The sequence below is a fragment of the Diospyros lotus genome, chromosome 9 (assembly GCF_014633365.1).
Source record: "Diospyros lotus cultivar Yz01 chromosome 9, ASM1463336v1, whole genome shotgun sequence".
In the NCBI taxonomy this organism is placed as follows: Eukaryota; Viridiplantae; Streptophyta; class Magnoliopsida; order Ericales; family Ebenaceae; genus Diospyros; species Diospyros lotus.
The window spans coordinates 20,631,974-20,649,325 of NC_068346.1; the positions used below are offsets into that span (position 1 = coordinate 20,631,974).

A 17,352-nucleotide genomic window follows, 5' to 3' on the forward strand; every position below is an offset into this window, starting at 1 on the left:
CTTAAATATCACCTTCCATTAAATTTAAAGCAATTCTCATCCTATTTCTAGAATTTCTACTTATACCTTAAAACTTCCAAAAAAAATCCTCTAATTTAATTTATTCCATTCTTTAATTATTTTCATAAATATTCCCAAATAAAATAATTAATTGCCCATTTCCTCAAAACATTATAATTTATTATTTTTTTTTCAAATTTTGGAATGTTACAACACCCTACCGCTACTGTCCCACTTAATGGGATTATGACTTGTGTTTATTATGGTTGTTAATGGCACTAAGGTTTCATTGTGTCTCGGCCAATTTTTCTCGCACAATGCACAAATACAACACAAGATTTATATCTTGACAACTTCCCATAACTGAACACTACTAATCACTAGCATGTGTCTGCACACAGTTGTCTCATGCCACCCACACTTGCCTATTGCCATAACCATCCTGTGCAAATGCCTTGGTGTGACATTTCACCAACTATTTTCAGTTCAAGCTTAGCAAGTTTGATTGCCTCAGGGGCTTCCCGATGCGTCACTATGCCAAGCCCGTGCTCACACCTCTACTGCTTGTTGCATGCATTGATACCTCACCTTGGTGTGTGATGCTGACATTCTCTAGTGTGTGGCATTGGCACGCCACTGACTGCAACCTCTGGCTTCTTTAACTGAGGCACTTCTCCATTGACAAGGGACCGTGCAACTGAATGGCTTTGTCTACCACAGAGGCATCTTGCCTTACATACCTCTGTTACACCGCATGGTTATCTCATATGGCACATTCTTTTCAATAAACTAAAAGGGAAAAGAGAGGAGTAAAAAGTCTCCTGGCTGTCCCAATTAGGTACTTTTGTTTCATCCATCTTTTTTTTTTTTTTTTTCTATATTTACTCAGGATGTCTAGTAGATTCTTTACCACCAGTGGGCTTTTATATTGGATTTTGTTGCATATTTATCTTTAAATAAATTAGCTAACTAATTAGGGGATTTTGTCCTCTACATACTTCTTTATTAATGCAGATTTGTGAGTGAGCATATTTAAACATTAGAAGAAATTGATATTGAATACAAAGAGTTGGCTTTAAAATCTGGTATAAAGAAATGGGGACGAGTTCCTGCACTTCATTTCTGATTTGGCTGATGTTGTGATTGAAAGTCTCATTTATAATAATATTTGTATTATTACCACTGGGAAGATATTGAAAATGACAATGGTAGGGCAATACTCTTTTGAAAAAGCAGCATTATTATTTTGTACGTAACGAAAATTTCCTTTTTCTAGGTTCATTTGTTGCCTAGTTGTTATTTCTATCACTTTTTCAAAAACATAAATAGTTACCAAGTAAGGTTTCTAGTTTTACTTGCAAAAAACAGAAAACAGAAAAAGAAAAATTCTTCTTCATATATGGCCCTGTTCATATTGCACTTTATCACTCAAGTCACAAGATTGCTAGCCTCACGGTTACGAAAAAATATCGGCTGCTCAGAAATTGGATGCCTATGGCTTTGATACCATGTTAGCATTTAGTAAAGAAAAACTGATTTTATTTTCAGCACAATAGACTTACTATATACACAGTCTAGGAGATGAACTACCCTCTTCCTTAAAATAAGGAACTACTATCTAATCACCTAATCTGAAACACTAACACAAATTAAGGACCATAACTCAGCCCACTGTCAGATAAAAACAACTACAACTGAAAAACAACCAACAACTATAGGAAAAAAATAATAATAATTCATAAATCTGAAAATTATTCCTTATTTCCCGACACTTCAAGATCAGCAAGAAAAAAACTCTCTCAAACTGACAAGAAATTAAGACTAAGCCCTCACTTGAAGAGTCTTTCAAGCAGCGGGACCCCCATATTGACTCTATGTAAGCACCATCAATCGAGTTAAGCTCTACAACACCAACATTTGTGCATCATATATTTAAATAATTAGCGCATTTAGGAACATAAAGATTTGCAACCAATTAAACAAACAGAGCATTATGTACATGCATAGACATACAATCAGGTAGATAACTAGAAGAATTACAACCTTGGCTAATGTAGCTAGGAGAATACATAGTATCATGGAAATTATGGAAAACAATTTTGTAAAAAAAAATTGCCCCTTGGAAGCGTATATTAGAAGAATACAGCAGATTAGAGAAAATATGCCAGATCACATATGCTTTACAGTATGTTTTAATATTTGTTTCTCTGTTTTTTATTTTGAGAAAATATTGAAATGCTTGCTGTAGATACACATGTGATGCTGATCTTATAATTAGGGGAATAATAATTTGATAAGTTTCAATATTTCTGTCCACAATTCCTTGTACTTGAACAAAAGGCTGGCTGCAACTTTTTGTGATTAATTCTTGTTGGCTGGCAGCTTGAAATGTGTCTTTAAGAATTCAGTAATCATGCATTTGTGCTTGCCGAAATTTGTTTTTACTCATAAAGCACCTTCACGATACTGTTGATGTCCGTGGAAATTTAACTGTTGCAACTTCTACCAGTGCAGGGATGTATGCCAATAGCTTTTGTGCTGTCTCTGCCACAGGAAAAGGTGAAGCAACAGTACGAGCTACAGTTGCACGCGACGTGGCTGCTTTGACGTTTCTTTTTTTTTTTTTTTGGTTAGATCTAGATCTAGTGTTACTAGGAAGAGAAGAGGAAGCAGAACTAGGGGGAGGGGGGGCGCTATCTGACGGACACTTAGGGATAGAGCTGAATGCATAATATGGGACTCTAGAGTCTGGTCTAGTGACTTTGTTTATGCCTTTTGGGGTTCCTCTTCCAGCAAGAGAAGGAAAAATCTGGACCATCGAGAACTAGTACCCAAAGAATAGAAACACATTCTAAGTGGGCAAATGGTGCTCTACTTGTGAGTGCAGTTGATGTGGACAAGTTGCTAGATTGTAATCTGATTTTACTAATATATCACTAAAATTGCAATTTGAGTACAGGACAATTGGCTAATTGTGAGTTAATTTGACTAAAATATCACTAAAATTTCAAAAATGTGATAATGTTTGTTTGGTATATCCATTAAGAACAACATTCTCAAACCATAATCTAACTCGTGCAACCATATTTTTGCAAGGCTCTTGTACTTATGTCATGTTTACAGGTTTCTCACCAAGAACTTTAGTCTCATTGCAGGTGATGGACAAGCACCTGAGCATACTCTAGTCTCATTGCAGGTGTCACAAAGTAGCTACACTGGCTTCCAAATAATTAACTCAGTTCGACTCAAAAGAAAGATTACCCCTAATCTATAACAACTAACAAGTGACGGTTTGGAGACTTCCTCATAAGAAACACCCATTCATTATTTTCTTACATGTTGCACTACAAGCAACTTCAACTAGAATATGGTCGTTTCTTGTACATGGCTGCTCTGATGGGGTTCAAGGGGCTTTCTCTGTAGGAAGTAGCGGCTTATGTTGTAGAAAAGTGCACCCCAAAGGGCACAACTGGCTTGGTTGTTGTTTCTTGTACATGCAGTTCAACACAACAGGCATGTTTAGAGCTTGTGCTACAGAAGATGGACATTCAGAAATTGCAATATGGCCGCCTCTGTCAAGTTAATCTCACTGTTTGTTGACTTGATCAGCCTGTTGTGTCTTGGATGTTACTGTATTGTGGTAAAAGAACAGACAAGGACCCAAAATACTAAAATTGAACCATATGGTTGTCTGTAAAATTAGCCTAAATCATGAGGGGGGTTGGTTGAATGTGGCTGATTTCCCACCACTATTCATAATAGTATCTTATGGACAATTATATCCATTATTCAAATTTAAAGACTTCTTTTAGATTAATTATAATTTATTGCGTTATGAGTGATTAAATATATAATAATTATAATTTAATATGTACTTTCAAATGATTGGCTAATGTGAGATAGGTAGTTCGAGTGATTTTCAAAGGGGCAACCCTTGCTTGTAACACTTGGTAACGAAATGCCAAACAAGCCACGCCAAATGAGTCCTCATGGCAGGACAAAGTCGAGCAAGACTCATTTGGCACATGTCACGCAAGTGTAACCCTTCTACTCTGCCCACATACTAAATGGCTATTTGGCATTCAACTTTTTCCACAGAAGAATCCTCACCTCAAATGATATTTGCCCATCACATTCCATTGATTTCCATCACATCTCATGGGCATCAAATTTGCATCCATATTTCATCCTGACATTAATTTACACAGCAACATCCAATGCCTTGGCTAATGCATCGGTCGGATATTGTTGACATGTACATACAATTTAAGTTTATATGATGTTGGTCTTAGGCTATAAGAGTTCCTCATCTATAAATCTATATGATAAAGAGTTGGTACATCATTACATGTACAAATCTAAGGAAAGGTTCTATCAATCTCGCTCAAAAAGTGGTTGGATGAATCTCACTTCTAGTCATGCAAGTGCCCAAAAATACAGTATTGATGCATAAAATTAACCATATGGTTGAAAAGTGTATACCCAAAATACAGTATTGATGGTTAACAAAACAAACCATAAGTTAATGTTATAGGTTGTGAAATGAGCTTTGAAAGTTTAACAGCTATACATTTCGATTCTCATGGCTTAAAAAGAAATTGAGGGATACTAAAGGTGTTGAAAGCAATAGGTTAAGTATCAAAGACTAAACATTAGAAATAATCGAGTATCAAGATTCTAGGAAGTTATTACTCGAGTATTTACCCAAGCCAACAAATGTCACTTCACTAATATAGGTAAATACCGAGATGAGTGTTATACAGACGAGCTATTAGTATTGAGTATTTTACCAAGAAATTGAGAAAGTAGAAAATGTTAATTGAGTATTAAAATGTATTACTCAAATATTAACTAAAAGAACTAAATGTTCTTCTGCTAAAGTCAATCTTACTCGAGTACTATAATTATTACCAGAGTCGGCTCAATCATAAAGCCATCTAGGCGGCCTCTTAAGGCCCCGCATTTACAAAGGCCCCAAAATTTTGCAATTTATATATATATATATATTTCTTTTTAATAATAAATATTTTATTAAGAAAATTTTGAGCCTAAAATAAAATTTGACTTTCAGTCCAAATTTCACATAGATACACGGACACCTAACCCAACAATCAATTTACAACGTTTTGTCATCCCTATTTTCTCTTTCCAATTTTTACCTTCTCTTCCCATTATTCCCAATTTTTATCGTTTCTTCTTGAATATCCCATAGACTTTAAGACTGTAAATTTATTTTTGATTATTAATCTTTCAATTGCTGCCCTAAAAAATAAAAATTCAATTACAAACTTCCAATAAAAAACAATAACAATTATTATATGCTCTTGTTCTTCTTGTTTTTATTGTTTCATTTTCCTTGAATCTTTGGTATTTTTACGTAATTGGCGAGGTGCCCGTGAAAATTGTATCACTGTGAGGTGAGTTTATCTTCTTTACTTCTTAATACATTTGAGAAGGCCTCGACAAACTTCTTCCTGTAGAAAGGTGTATTATTTATTTTTTTACAAAAAAAATTAATACTCTTGAGAAATCTCCGGTAAACTTTTTCGTCTAAAGCCCCCATTGAGCTGGCTTTGATTAGTACTCAACTAACTCCTTAAGAAAAGAAATAGAGAGTCTCTAAATCTTACTCAAAGTAACATTTTGTATTCCTTTAGTAATAAACAAATAAATAGAGTTTCAAAATCTTACTCAAGTAACATGATGTATTATAACTCAAGTAACTAATGAATGAATTCTAAATTTGAAAAAATACATAGATTGTTATATACTCGACAAACATTATAACATTACTCGAGTAACGTCACGCGCACGACTTGAAAATTTGAAATTTCTAGTCATTGGGACGCATTTAATGCAACCTTAAACCGCATTTAATGCATTGGAAACAAATCTCAAACCACATTTATAGTTGGTCGAACCACTATAAATACATGTGTATAATCTTTTCTTGGATTTATTTTTGTGTTTAGATTTCGCACGAGAGTGTTGAAAAGGAGAATTTAACGTCATTAGAGATACACTAGTTTTTAATAGTTGAAATACAAAATTTTGATATTTTACACATTAAAGACCGAAATCTATATTTTTTAATTATTGATGAAACACAACAAACTAATCGACCTATTCAAATATTATCAATCGATTGTCCACATGATGTATCACTTATAAAAACGGATATATTCATACAATGAACTTATAAAAATTCAAAATAATAATTTTTAATATTTAATAATTAAGATATTTAATGATTTTTGATATTGAAAAAGGGTCATTTTCATTATTTATGATTGATGGCAAGTGTTGTCAAGGGTATACCACGCATGCTTGGCAGTGGCTAAGGGTGGCCAGTGGAACATCAAATGCTTCCCTGGATATGTGCCAACAAGCCATGCCTATCATTTCAATACAAGTGCCAAACTTATTGGTTGTTCATTATTTATTAGCTTTTCTTGCCTTTATAGGAAACCCATGTTAATACCAAAACTTTCATCAAAATAAAGTTATAATACTAATGATACCGTTTTAAAAGTGTGGCGGTGTCATGCTAGGAGTCATTATTATTGATGATGGTGTCATCAGTCATGTGATCCTTCCTCATTGAAAGAGGTTAAAAAGACCATGACTCATAGCATTATTCTTTTTAAAAATGTTGAACAAATATAAGGTACTTTGATATTTATACAATCAATTTGTAGCCATTCGTGTTTTTTCAGTGTTGAAAAGGAGAATTTTCGCGCAAGTTGAAAATTTGAAATTTCTAGTCATTGGGTCGCATTTAATGCAATCTTAAACCGCATTTAATGCACTAAAAACAAATCTCAAACTGCACATATAGTTGGCCAAATCACTATAAATTATTTCAAATTAGACCATACTACTCATGCCTATCAACAAATTTATAATTTTAATAACAAGTGATTAGAGACTTATTATGAGACTCTTTTATATAGTAATCCCTCAACTAATATTTCATATAAATTATGAAATTATATGAATGAAATCATTATTATTCCCAAATTTATATGTCTCTATTAAGATATTTTCAACAATAAAACAATTTAGAAAACTAAAAAAAAAAATATTTATTATATATTTATGTTGTATGTATTTCCTATGTCACCCCACATGGGCCGGATTCGGTCCGATGGACCAGCCCAATCACCCAAAGCCAAGAAGGCCCAAGCGACCTCGCCGAGGAAAGTCCAGCCACCATCGAAATCTGAAGCTCGTAAAGCGAGCTTCCCAGAAGCTCCCAGCAGTCGGCTAACGAGCTCTCGGCAGTATCATTCAGTTCGCTAAACCACCCAGCTCGTTAGCCCAAAACCCCTAGCTCGCATAAGTGGCAAAGCTGCTTATAAGTCAGAGGTGGAGTCCAAATACTTTACCTGCAACAGCCCATGCTCCTCATAATGGGGATCTCACTCTCGATTTTATGTAAACGATAAGGGCAGTTTGTCCCCCATTATACTCATGCTTTATAAACATCTCAATTAAAATCATTTAAGAGCATCTATTGTCAGATATAATAAAAGACAAATAAATATGTGCATATATTATACTCATTGCAATTTGGGACTGTCTAAATAACTTTAAATCTTTTGCAACACCACTCATACATTTAACCATACAAGATATCTACTGATGTCATTAAGTATAAACAGTCCTAATATGCAGTGTGACTTGCATGCGAGAACACAACTTCCCTTTGTTAGAGATTATTTCTCCCAGAATGCATGAAACCACTAAAATGATGAGAACTGCTCCTGACTCTTTCTTATGGTTTACATTGTAGACCTGGTGTTAAGAGCTGTAGAGCAGCAGAAGGTGACAGAAGTTGCAATATGCTGTCATGCTTTTCAAGTAAGAAGTGTTCATGTGCCATTTAATCTATATGCTGGTGACTACTTGGCTATTTTTAAGTGATGGAAGTGGTGATGACATCACGTAAAAAGAGAAGAATGAAAGAGGTGTCCTTCTCTCACCTCACTCAGTGTGATTAGTTGTGGCTTTCAGGATTATATTTCAGTGCTTGTACTAAATAGCATGAACAATTTCAATTGCTGAAAATGTCCACTAAATTATTAGTACTGATTTTTTTTCTTCCTGTTAATTAAACAATACTCCATTGAACAAAATATGTTGTCATTGGACTATCTAAACACATAATAGATCTGTCCTAGAACACAACAAGATAGTATTTAAATACCAAGTAGCTATTCTGAGAAATCATGTAGACCAATAAGCATCCCGAGCAACATAATAAGTACACTAATCTACAAGTGCATTTGCATTATAACAATATCATATGTAAATGAATGCAAGAAACAAATTAAACTAATTCCTATTCAAAGGCATTTGGCTTATGCAGCTAAGAGTTAACAAGGAGTGTAGTTTGTGATAATAATTAAGGTTTTTGCAAATACAAAGCAATGTGAACCACAAAATTAATCATTTTAATTTGCCCTTGAAATATTGATTAGTGGCAAAATAAAAACTAACAGATTCAGTTTTAACATGAAAAAATAGCTTTTAACATAATTTACATTTTGACTTTGCTGAGTAGAAAAAAAAAGGGTAAATTACTATTTAAGGTTAGGTGAAATTGGTGATCACATCTCTGTGTTTTGGAAATACCCCTAGTACCCCCCCGCCGGTTTGTTGAGTTTTGTTGAAAGGCTAAATCAGTGTTCTAAAAGGCGCTAGGCGCTACTCGGGCTTTAGACTAGGGCCTAGCGCCTAGGCGGACTGCTATTTTTTCTTTTATTTTCTTTTTAATTTTTAATGTAATTTTATGTTATTTTTAAATAAATCAAAGTTAAAAAGATAAATAAAACTTATATATATATATAAATCAGAATTTTATATATATGTTTATATAAACAGATTTCTAAATATATTATTTATATATATATAAAACAGATAAATATAAAAACTTTTATATACTGGGATGGTTAGGGCAACTTGGGGGTCGTAGACCCAAATGCCGCGGATCCAATTGTAGCGCTCAAAGACCACCACCTGGTGGCCCTCCCACTTGAGCTCATGAACTGCCAGCAGGTGAGCTTCACTGCCTCTACGCCATCGTCGCCGTCAAGCTCCATCCTTGCCGACGTGTCTTCGCTGACTCAAGCTCTATCTCCACTACTCTGAGGTCGCGATGGAGTTGGAGGTAGCGATGAGGTACCGGCGACGTTGAGGTGACGACGTTCAAGCAGTGACAGCCTTGGGCTAGAGAAGAGGGAGACGATTGAGAGGTAGGTAAAAAACTAGGCGGCCCAGGCGCCACCTGAGCCGCCTATGCACCGGCGGTGGCCGATTAATTGGGCTGGCGCCTAGGGGGCCGACTAGTCCAAATTCGTAGCGGCCAGCGGCTAAGTTTTTGAACACTGGGCTAAATAGGGTTCAATTCACTCTATATTTCAAGGAATGATGCATTTCTTGATTAGGGGCTAGTATTATGCAAGATTTGGTATTTTCTTGCGTGTGTTTTTGGTCTTTCGTGGTTGTCGTTCTTGTTACCGGGTTCTGGCGGTCGACCAACCGAGTCACGACTGTTGACCGTTAGATGTATGGGCTTTGGTTGTCTACAGTTAAGGGAGTCCAAAGCAATAACTCTCTCTCCTTATTTACTAGCATGAAAGACCTAGCTTTTTTTTTTTCCTGCAAGTTTTGTCTACATAAGGGGATTCGACCAAAAGACAAGGGCACCCTATCCTTTCATTGCAAGATTACACTTCCCAACTAGCAAATTAAATAGGATGAAAGGTAAGACTAATCAGAAGTAAGAATGATGCACTAACTAGAGTTGATTTAAGATCCAAGATGGCCAAAGAATGATGTTGAAAGAGCCATGCCAAACAAACATTTGATGGAATGACAAGAAGAGTGATTATCAGCAGAAAGGACAAAGGATAATGGGCTAACTTGTAGTTTATGCGTACTTAACATGATTAAATCAATTTAACATGTGCTCAAAGTTGCACTTTTAAAAGACTCCATAAAATTATGTCAGGGCATGCCTTTTGGTTGCCTTTTTTTGTTCTGCCTTCATTTTGTTCTCAGTGTCAGCTCCTATGTATTATGCAAATAGGGAGCAAAAATAGAGACCAAAGGTCCAGACATAAAGAAGGAAACATGTCCTCAGACAATTTTTCAGCTATATGAAAAATTAAAGACTTACGTAATAAAGACCATCTATAGGTAAGGTAGCTAAACTCAGAGATAACTGGTTACCATTTCACAACTTTCCCCTTCTCTATGTTTTCTTTTCAGTTTTCAACGTTAATACTAAGCATGAAGCTTAGTTAAATAACTTATACATTTTTAGATGAAGTTCTAAGATTGTAGCCCAGTCCAGTTTAATTTTATTGTTGAATCTAGATGCCTAGCTAGGAATTTAATTACTAGATCCATGAATCAGCAAGAAAAGAGATGCAAGATGTGACTTTTTACCTCTCTAGAACCAAGATCTCCGCACAGATTGGAGGATGTGGCACTCATGCCTCTCTAAGAGCTCATCAACACTCTGTGATTAAGATAATAAGGGCCCAGAGAATTCAACTTTATCTCCTCGATCCTGAAAAACCTGCATGTCCTAAGTCCAATCTGATTAAAGGCTAGAGAATTTGTCTACAATTTAGAAAGTCTCTCCCCTTTTTTTTCTTTGTTTTGACTCAATAGTTGCAAAGATTTAAAATGGAATTTCTAACTTCTCCAAGTGTGCAACATCACAATCAAATTTAAAGTTGACACTGGTGTCAAAATAAACTTAAAAAATATTCCAAAATTTCTCAACTTACCGAGCTGGTTCTCTTAGTTTCCATCTTCTCCTCTCTTTGATAAAGTGCAAGTAACAATTCTTGTGAGCGGTACTCATCAGAAGCATCAAAGAATCCGGACGTTTTAGTTGGCTCCAGTATTTTAGCATTGTACACTTGACAATCTCATAAGAATCTTCCCCTCTAGAGTTAGTGCGACTGCCAAGTAAAACCTCGACATTTTCATGCCTTTTTGACTCGGAATTATTTGTCAAGTGCAATTGACCTGAAGGTTAAAAAATGAGGCTTCTTGAACTGGATCTGCTGCGTGATCTCACTAATGAGTCATTTATTCGCCTTTTTACCCATGCAAATCCACTTGATCCTGAAACTTGTAATGGACCTGGATAGGGCACATCCCCTTGCGATGCATTCTTTACATGAGAATTATCTTTTGTTACATCAATTAATGGGTTAGGTGGCTCCACTCCTATTGCGGTATCTTCTTCCCTGTGATTATTTACTTTATTACTGTGGCCTTTATGGGCACCTTTAATTTGCACTGGCAAAGACTGCAAGCATGTAATCAATTCATTATTGAGAATAGGCTTTTATCTGAAGTTGAAACACAACACTCACCCACATACAAGAAGCTTGTATTTTGGTTTAGTGTATTGATTTATATCACCCTGGGGGGGGGGGGGGGGAGAGAGAGAGAGACCTCTGCTGGTGCCAATTTATTGATTCCATTCGGTTTTCTAGTCAGCTTAATTCTTGTTTCTGGTCCTCAGACTCTCCCATCAAACCTTTTCTTGAAACCAAATTCAAGTCAGTTATGATTCTTGATAGACAGAATGCATGGTTTCATAAAAATGGCACAACGGGATCCACTCAACTGGTGACAATAAAATACATAATTTGACTAAGCAGTCAAACTGAGAACTATTTTAGCTGCGTGTTTGTAATAAGTCCAATAAGCATGCCAGCAACTGGGATATCAGACTGTTTGAGCATATAGCTTGCATCACAATAATTAAGTCCTAATAATTTTGTATTTATAGGAAATAGGGGCACTAACGATTTTCAATTCCACTAGAGTAGCTGGTGATCATGTTATGAACCCAAAGTTATCAATTTTAATATTGGTTTGTTTGCATCTTTAGGTTGTAAGAACTAATAACCGCAACCAAACACTCCCTTTCTTTTAGACGCCAGGCTAGAGTGAATTTGGCACTTGTTTCTCAACCAAATTTCACATGAAAACGCTACTAAAGAAACTCTTAAGACTATTTCAATAATCTCCTATCTTATGATAATTTAAAGTAGAAGTATATGGAAGCTAAATTTTGACTGGATCTGTACAATTACCAAGTCCAAATTTGCACTTGGTGTTGAAAGGCTACCCAAATAAAAATTGCTGCTGCTGAATGTAAGAAATTTTACCTCTGTACCTCCTCGCGATGTTTGGCATCAATCTCTTTACTTCAAGCTACTACCACATATTTATACCTCATTCCTAGAGAAAACACCTCATGCTAGAGTTTCTCACATACACTTAGCACATAGAAGAAGAAAGAGAAATGAAGAAAAAATAGTTCAACAGAAAAGAAACAAAAAAGACTATTGTTGATCTCGAATGTGTTTAGTCCCAAGAGCTACGTAGAAAAGAAAACATATGGTAATTTAAGCTTAGACAATGTTACTAGCTGTTAGAGAAGGAAAAGGAAAGGAAGGAAACAGACTAGTCCTCCTTGATTTTAAATCATGTACTTAACTATTACCTTCATTTCCCCATAGTTCTTACCTAATAACTCCATATATCTATCTGACCACCTCCCTCAATATCCAACTATTGTATTTAGTTTTCCAAGCATGTATAATTATTTAATTTATGTGTTTATGTAGTTTTCCAAGAATGTGTTTATGTAATTTTTGAATTATCTTTGTAAACATTTCTACATGCTTCCAATTTTTTTGGGTTTCTCTTGAATTTCTGGAAAATTACAAATATTGTTCATTATACATGGTGCTGGTCCATCATGAGGTGACCCCCGCTACAACAATTTATCTTCTACCTAATATGTATTAATTTGGAAGGAATCACTATTTCAGTGGTCATTGCTCAAATGGTTCATGTAAAATGAGACAAAACGAAAGGAGAAAAAACCTCTTGTTTCCTCTTATTATATCAGAGCACGACTATAGCTACTAGCAGATTACCAAAACAATAAGGTAGAATCAATACAAGATAAAAGAATATGATGAGATTGCATTGATAAGCAGATTGTAGAAGCCACAATTGACATAACTTCAAACCCAAGCCAACCTTACCTTCCATACACCATCACTTACCAATATTATAAATTCAGTATCTGCATTTATCATCTCAATCACTATATCTGGTTATGCAATAATGTGCTCCTTGAGACTTTCATCACTGAATGCCCTTCTCATTGCAAGTTTGCCATCAACATGTGGCACATCACCTAAGCGAAGTATGCATTTGTATGTCAGTTAAGAACAAAAGTAGGTACCTAATTGTCTGGGAAAATAGAAAATAGACATGTTGATAGGTACAATAATAGTTACGTAGAATGCCCATCCATCTACACATTATGCTGCTATTTTCAACCTCAAGAATTTCAAAACACGAGAAGAGAAAGAAAGAAATAGAGAGGGTTTGAATGATATAGTGATACTTCTGGGAAAAGAAATATGCGATCACACATTTTTATTCAATTTTTGGCAAGACAATCAATTATTAGAACCATCTGAAGCTTAGAGCCATAAGAAAGAAGATTAATGTTATTGTGACTTAAAAATCTAGCATTCTGCCTTTGTCAAGATGACATCAAGTTAAATTATTGGTTCTGTGAATTGAAATAAAGCATCCTATCTTTGTCAGGATGACGTCAACTTATATTCTAGAATATGGCATCCCTTGGATCAATAGTTACTAGATTGAATAGCACACATATATACAAAATAACATCCAATTTCCATACAAGATGAATATATAGAAGAACCCAATCTTTTAAATGTACCTGGCATTTGTATGAAAAATCCTCCTCTCCTCTCAACCATCTCCCTCTCTTTTTGTGGCTCATGATCAATAGTTATTTGTATTGCTTTTGTTGCACCATTTCTGCATAAGATTGCTCGGAAATCACCAACATTGGCTACAATTAGCTTCTCTCCATCGATTAAAATCATCAATATATTAGAGGAAGATAAAACAGAGAGCAAAAGTGCCAAAGAGATCTCAAACTAAATAAGTGAGCAGAAGGATGTGCTGCCTATCTATCACCAAGTTGTTGAAATAGAATTAATAGCGTGTGGTAAGTGAACAAGTAAACCTGCAACTAGAACATCAAGAACCCCTTTTGTGAGATATGGAGTGTAGGGGTGGTATTGTTATAAGTGATGAGTTTAGTTAGGCTGTTCTTCAGGCAATTAGCTATTAGCTGGTTGTTGCAGATTGCAACAACTATCTGTTATCAAGGATAGCTGATACCTTTTATCTTGTTATGGTTTTCATTTTTCATTCAGTAAGAATTTCAGCAAGGTTTCTTTCTCCTTCTCACATTTTCTTTTCATGCCCTGAAAGCTCTTGCTTCAATGTTCAGAACTAAGATTTTTTTTTGACAAAAAGGAAAACAAAAATAAAAATAATAAAATATATATAATATATACACATGTTTTTTTCATGTTCATAAGAACATTTATTTTCCTTGTCTTTTCCTTTCTCAAATCCTGGTCCCAAACAGCTTAAGGGAATTTGTAAAACTTAAGACTCATGTTAATTAAATTTATGCGTTTCGATCTTTTTCTTATTTTTCAAGATCAAAAGTTATGGTACTAATTTAAATGAGGAGATTGCTGATGGTTAAAGTGGCATTTGTTTGTTTTCCTTTACCAATACCGAAAAATCTGTTGGCATGGAGGAGCTTCAAAGTTTATTAATATTCTCTGGAGCCATATTTCAACAGTGATTGGGCACTGACAATAATGCCAAAGTCAATGGGTGGGACGTACCTGTTACGCACCTCCACTTTGAAAATTGAATGATCTTTTTGAATGTTTGAGACTCTGAACGATACATGTTAGAGCATTGGCTTAATGGTTGGTGGTCCTAGCCTTAATTTTTTTCAAGCAATTTTTAATAGAAGAATAACGGTCAGAAGGTTTAATTTTTTGTTTAATAGGTTCTGATAGTGTAAAAAGTTAAAAGAACCAAGAAGAGAATTAGAAGAAGGTGCTAGTTATCAGATTCAAATTCTTTTAGGAGTTAGGAGGGATCACACTGGGGATTGAGTTGCAGCTCATATTTGGAAACTTTGGGAGTTAAAAGACTCTTTAAATGAAAGCTCTGTCAACGGGCCCTTAACTATATACCTTCTGATATAGACGCCTCAATCCAGGTATAATGACATTGCTAAGTATGGTTTTCTTGCAATTGGAAAATCCGGGCCTACTACTGCAGAGGTTCAAAGCGCACAGGAGCAATCTAGCTCACTGGATGCACCTCAGATAAATAAAAGTACTGACCTTGGGGGGTAAATTTCCAACTTCGAATTGTGCATAGATCATGGTTTCTCAAGAGAAACAGAACTGCTGATTAGAAATTCTGTCTTGTGATAAGAGTTAAGTGGTATAACACATGAACACTTACTCTTGTTAAATCATTTATTCCAGGGTCATGATTGGAATAGCAGAACAAGTCCATTCAGCTGTCCTGTTGAGCGTCTTCTTCCTACAGGTGGTACAAAATTTATATATAGATAATTTCTGTTTTTGAACATTCATTTCAAACTCATTGCCGTTTTATATTTGTAGAGATATAAAGTTCTTTTACGATCTTATGCAGGTGTATGTTACAGGATTTGTACCATACATTGGGAAGTCACTGAATTTTCTACTTCTTTCATGGATGTATGCCTACTACTGCTTTGAGTATGTGGCGAACTGGTTCTCTTTGTTTTAATTTATTCTATTTTACTACGTTGTTCCTGGTAGTGGCTAGATGATCTCTTATTGGCACTTTATAACTTCTAAGGTATAAATGGAATTTCACTGGACTGCGTTTGGACAAAAAGGCTTGACTTCTTTGAATCTAACTGGGCATTTTTTGCTGGTTTTGGTAAATGTTCTTTCCTCACTGGATATGGCTACATCTGTCTATCCTTAATACTTTTCTAGATTAAAGCTACACCAGCACTGCCATGAAGGGAGTGAATGCGGAACACATGTTGGACACAATTAAATAGGCTACAGAGTTAAATAAAAATGACGGCCAATTCTGTTAAAATAAAATCTCTTTGTTACTGATAAAGGAAATCCTAGAATTTTTTTTAAGAGAGACAAAAAGTAGAGGAGCTGTGTCTAGAGGGGGACAAAAAGTTATGCATGCACATTTTATTTTCTCCTTGTTATATTCTGTGAAGAAACTCTGCAGGGATGTCCTATGTGGTGAGTTCTTTTATTACTTGTATGCACAGAGCACCAATGATGCCCAAAATGCCGAAACGTTCTTCCTTTTGACTGAATAGACAGTGATGAAATTTTCATTACTTCAGAGATTATGCTTTCCCGTGTATTCAACTGTCAACTTTATTCAGGGTTTTGTGCAGCATGTTGAATCTATTGTTTGATATTTGACTTCCAGGTAATCCCTGTGTTTTGCCTATGTTCTTTTTCTCTCCTCTCGTCAGCTATGGGGTCATGGCTATACTCTTTCCACTGGTATAATCTGACTCTTGCCATCTCTCATTTTTTAAAATTGCTCCTTGTAGTCTCTCTTAATGTTATTCATTGAATTTTTAGTGCTTCTCCCCTGAAATAATCTTTCTATATATTTATGCTCTTGCAGATATTACAGAGCCATTTTTAAGTATGTTACATGAGATAATGAATTAAGTCATTGTGTAGTTATTTCAGGGAATTAAGACCATGCATAAGAGCTTACATGAGATAATGAATCTTGTTTGACCATCTGGTAAATTGCTAGTATCTTCAGTGTTTTAGGTCAAGGTAAATTGCTAGTATCTTCAGTGTTTGATGAGTTTGAGATTTGTTTCGACTATAATATAGTAAATGATAATTCAACAACTTTCTTATATTTAACTTTATAAAGTAAGGATTCTTTTATGTCACAACTTATTTACTTACATTACTTGATTAAATATATGATATAATACTACATTAAAAAACTTACCCCCACTCGCTCTAGCTCCTAGCTCTGTCATTGTTCACATCTAAATTTATTTCCTTTTCTTTCCACTTCTTCACTATTCCTTTTACTATTCAACTTCCCCAATTAGCTATTAAACATTATCTATAACAACTTAAATATGTCTTTCAACAACCAAAAACTATAAATAAGAACACACTAAATAGATACACCAACTTTAATCCGGTGGCAGTAAAAAAACACCCATTCAAACCTTAGTTAAGATGATTGGGGTTTACAAATGCCTCCACTTCCCCCATTAAAGGATATATAATTATCATAAAACCAACATATGCAATAGTGTTTTTTAAGTGAATAGAACCAGTTTAACTATTCATTCACTGTTTTTATTCTCTCTTTGGT

The 17,352-nt window shown here is 35.0% G+C and overlaps 1 long non-coding RNA gene and 1 pseudogene across 1 annotated transcript; both read left to right on the forward strand.

Moving 5' to 3' along the window:
- The first annotated feature begins 800 nt into the window (after positions 1–800).
- On the forward strand, positions 801–2,953 carry LOC127809918 (uncharacterized). Its single transcript, XR_008025308.1, has 2 exons — positions 801–838; positions 2,510–2,953. It is a non-coding gene; the product is annotated as an uncharacterized LOC127809918 (long non-coding RNA).
- Positions 2,954–7,795: 4,842 nt separating this feature from the next.
- LOC127809913 (protein EI24 homolog) lies at positions 7,796–16,610 on the forward strand (annotated as a pseudogene).
- The last annotated feature ends 742 nt before the right edge of the window (positions 16,611–17,352 follow it).